The sequence below is a fragment of the Heterocephalus glaber genome, unplaced genomic scaffold (genome assembly GCF_053883595.1).
Source record: "Heterocephalus glaber isolate CG9 unplaced genomic scaffold, H.glaber_assembly_v1.0 deba00001509, whole genome shotgun sequence".
In the NCBI taxonomy this organism is placed as follows: domain Eukaryota; kingdom Metazoa; phylum Chordata; class Mammalia; order Rodentia; family Bathyergidae; genus Heterocephalus; species Heterocephalus glaber.
In genome coordinates this window covers 2458525-2462510 of record NW_028258325.1, presented here as the reverse complement: position 1 = coordinate 2462510, position 3986 = coordinate 2458525, and the positions used below count along the sequence as shown (strand labels likewise).

Here is a 3986-nt window from a genome sequence, read left to right as displayed (position 1 = left end):
AGTGGCTGCAGAGCAGGGTCCCTGCCTCAGGGCGATGGTATTGGGGGAGGTCGCCCTGGCCAGGCAGCTGGGCACGAGGGAGCCTTTCCCCAGAAGTGGCGTCGTGGGCCCAGAGTCTTCGGGGGGCAAGGCCAGCTCCTGCAGCTGGGTGGGCCAGCTTGGCGACTCCACACGGGGAGGCAGGGGGGATGCGTGGCCCTGCAGTGTGGCCTGTTCTCTGAGGCTGGGCTGTGAAAGGAAATGTTCTCGTGGGCAGATTTCCACCCTGGAGGGTGGCAGCTGTAATATCCAGCAGCCCCGGGAAGGGTCAGAGCTGCCCTGCGGGCTGGAGAAGTGTGTGTCACCCACAATGGGGAGGAAATGAAAGGCCGTGGCTTCCTCTGGGGACAATGGCCCGGCTGATCAGCCATTGGTGGGCAGAGGCACAGGCCAGGACTGGATGAGCTGGCATCAGGCCGGTACAGCTGAGACCGTCACCGTGCTGCTCTCTGGCCAGCAGGCTGTCCTGTCCTCAGCTTCCTTCTCTGTGAAATGAGAATATAAGACCAGGGAGGCCGAGCAGACCCCCTGCCTGACAAGGTCTGCGTCCAGGGTCTGCACACACCAGCGAGGGCACACGACTGACCGGCCCAGACAGGGCTGTGGCCCCCGTCTGCGTCCTCACTGGCCCTGCTCTTCGAGGGTGATGGGTCACCAGGGCCGCCTGAGGCCCGGCTGCCCTCTGGGTGCTGCCAGCTAACTGCCTACCCCTGTCTTCACCCTGATGCCCGGGGGTGCCTGGGGTCCAGGCGTCTCCCTCCTCCAAAGGTGGTGCTCCCCAGGAACCTTGGCCCTTCTCCCTCCCCGCCCACCCACCGGGGCCTTTGCTGACTCCCTGTCCCCAGCTCTGGGTGGGAGTGGAGGGCCAGCAGGGACCGGTCTCAAGGTCTCCCTTCAGAGGCCGCTCAGGATGGAGGAGGGGGCCGGGACCTGGCAAAGGGGCCGAGGAAGCATCCGCACCCGCTTCATGCCCACGGGGGCACTGGGCATGGGCAAGGTGGGCTAAGCTCAGGGCAGCGGGGTCATCTAGTGACCTAACGTCGGGCTCAGGAGGTTAAGCGGCTGCTGCATGGTCACAACTCTGGGAAGTGGCCAGGTCTGGATTCAAACCAGCTCCATCTGACTCCCCTGCCTGCCCTCCCACCTGCTCTCCCAGGGAGGTGCTGCACCGGCTGCCCAGGCCTCGGTGTGCCCACCTGTCATGGCAGGTGGGCCGATAGTCACATAGGGCCTCCGCCCTAGAGGCCGCGGGCTCCGAGGCACAGGGCTGAGCAGTCAGGGCCTGCACTGAGCTGCTGCCCGAGGTAACCGCTGTCTCCAGTTTCCCACCAGGCTTGCAGTTCTATTTTGGTTTTGATTTCTTTTATTAACTCAGCCCCAACACAGAAGCATGGCTCCCGAGCACCACAGCGGTGTCTCAGGGAGGAAGGCGGCCGGGCCGGGCTCCTTCTCCAGGCTGGTGGCCCTGCTTGGACACAGGCCACGGAGAGGGTGGCCTGGACCCGCCAGTCCTGGGGGGTGATCTGAGGCTGCTGAAACGCAGAGGCAGGGCGCTCTCCTACCTCACAGAGGGCTCTAGGCGGCCGTCCTCAGGCCTGGCCAGTGCCGGCTGGGAGAGCCTGCACGGAAGTCCTTGAGCCCTGGGCTCCTCCCTGAAGCTGCCATGTCCCTGTGCTCAGGGTGCTGGGCAGACAGACGCCTGCCCAGCCAGAAGGCTGCGGGTGTGCTCACCGTGTCATCCCTCCTCCCCTCTCGTTAAAGCCGCGTCTTGTTTCTGCTTTGACACCGGCATGTTCACTGCAGGGAGTGCCAGGCTGTGTAGGGAAGTCCCGGCCTGGGGATGCCATGAGCAGACTGCTGTGCCTCATCTGGCCAGGCTCAAACACAGCCCCGTCTGGTGGTCATCTATGGCGTTTACACATCTGCACACCATTCTGGCCACAGTGGTCGCTCTGTATCCAAGGGCCGATCCGGGCATCCCCTCCTGGGGGCTCTGCTTTCTCTCCACGGTGCTGGGGTTGTGCACTGGCCGCTCTCGCTGGCAAAACTCAGTCCACAACTTGTCCACAAACTCGGGAGAGGAAAGGCAAGGGTGACAGCTCTGGCCCTGGCCCCGGGATGGGTGAGTAATCGTGTGTCGTGCAGAGGACTCGTGAGCTGGCCTGGTCTCACGATGTCCCTGGGGGCTCCTCTTCCTCTCCCCTTTTGGAAAAGGTGGGAGTTTATCTGTTCCCCGTTTTATCTGGGGGGAAGCTGTGCCTGGCAGAGGTGTCACAGGCCAGGGGTGTGGGTTGCACCCAGAGCGCATCTGGTCAAGGACTCAGAGAAGGGGGCTGTGCAGCAGGGGTGCTGGGCCCAGGGCCGTGGGCTCCAGGGCCACCCTGCACAAGGCAGCGCCGAGGCCTGATCTTCCTCTAGCCGGCGGCATCCCGCGCCAAGTGCTCCTGGCTCCAAGGGTGGGGAGCACAGGGGATGAGGGCCACGCCCGGCACAGGCCACAAGCAGAGTGGCTGGGACCCATGAGGCCCAAAGCCGAAGAAGCCAGGGATCAGCGGGGGGATGAGCGGAGGGGAGGGGCTGGCAGGGCAGGTCAGAGTGGCCACCGGGGTTCGCCCAAGCACCCTGTGCCCTGGAGACATGGGCAGGCTGAGCCAGGGCTGGCGGCTCATGGGAGGCCGGGGCTCAGCTCCTGCCCCACAGCGGGCAGAGGGCCACCCAGGACCACAGTAGCGAGCTTGGCCCCTCCTCCCACACTGTGCTGGCCGAGTGACCACCCCGAGTCCAGGGCACACAGCGAGGGTCCCGCACACAAGTCCCGCAGGGACTGGGCTCAGCCCGTGACCACTGCCAGGGTGATGGAGGGCAGCCAGGCTGCAGCATGAGCCAGCTTTGCCTGACATGCGGTGGCCTGGTGGGGACAGCAGTGCCTAACCTGAGCGGATGCATCTCAGGAGTCCGCTATGGAGAGGGGCCCTTCATCCAGTGCAGAGGATGAGGGGAGGGTCAGGTCCCAAGGTCAGGTGCTCTCTGGAAAGAGACAAGGCCAATGAGAGAGGAGCAGGAGAAGCCAGCTGGGAGGCCACTCCAGAAACTCTGGGGTCAGGGCTGGGTGGAGGAGGAGGGTGAGTCAGAGGGAGAGCTTGTGCAAACGCCCTGTGGCACAGAATTATGTTCACTGGAGGGAATCAGAGCAGCCAGACCCAGAGGGCAATGCTGGCAGGGGCCCATGCAGGGGAGGGGCTGTTTTGGAGCCTGGAGCACTGGCTGCATGAGCCTGCATCGTAGGGCTGAAGGGACCTCCCTGGGTGACTCTGCCCTCTTCCACAAAGGACTTTGCATGGTGGCAGGGGCCATGGCCTCATGCACACTGCAGACCGAGGGATGGGCAGGGTCTGCGATCCCTCTGCCGCCCACGGGTCATTCCCTCCTGGCAATGGGCACCCTGTCGCTGTCCCTGGTGGCCATCAAGGCTCAGCCTGCAGGGGCCGCCTGAGGGGCTCAAGCTGGACCCACCTCCACCTGGCCTCCCCCAGCTCACCCGTCTTCGAGGCTGACTTGCCGCAGCATTTGGGGTGTCACCCGGAGACGCCCCAGGCCTTCAGTCTTTCTGCTCCTCCTGCCACTGGGGCCTGGCTTCTGCTAGAACCTCCTTTCCTTTGAATTCAAGCAACTCGCTTTTGGCAGGACAATGGAGAGACGCCCGCAGAGTGCCAGCCACTCTGGGATCCTCTAATGGGTTTGGGGAAATCTCTTCCACCTCCAGGGCCAATCAGGGCTCTGCTCCTGGCTCTCCGGCTCTGCACGCTTCATCACAGCTGCCATGGCGCCGGATCTCTCCACAGGTGCCAGCACTGTTTCGTAAGCTGCCTTTCTCTCCAGAGAACTCACTTGTGGGGGTCAGCGTGCCTGTGAGGCCTGGGGTGACACTGGAGGATTTTGCCTCCTTC

The 3986-nt window shown here is 64.1% G+C and overlaps 1 long non-coding RNA gene across 1 annotated transcript; it reads right to left on the bottom strand.

Annotated features, from left to right (window-relative positions):
- Window positions 1–1407: 1407 nt before the first annotated feature.
- On the bottom strand, window positions 1408–3720 carry LOC147825047 (uncharacterized). Its single transcript, XR_015441246.1, has 3 exons — window positions 3578–3720; window positions 2972–3066; window positions 1408–2241 (listed from the first exon to the last, which is right to left on the bottom strand). It is a non-coding gene; the product is annotated as an uncharacterized LOC147825047 (long non-coding RNA).
- Between the last annotated feature and the right edge of the window lie 266 nt (window positions 3721–3986).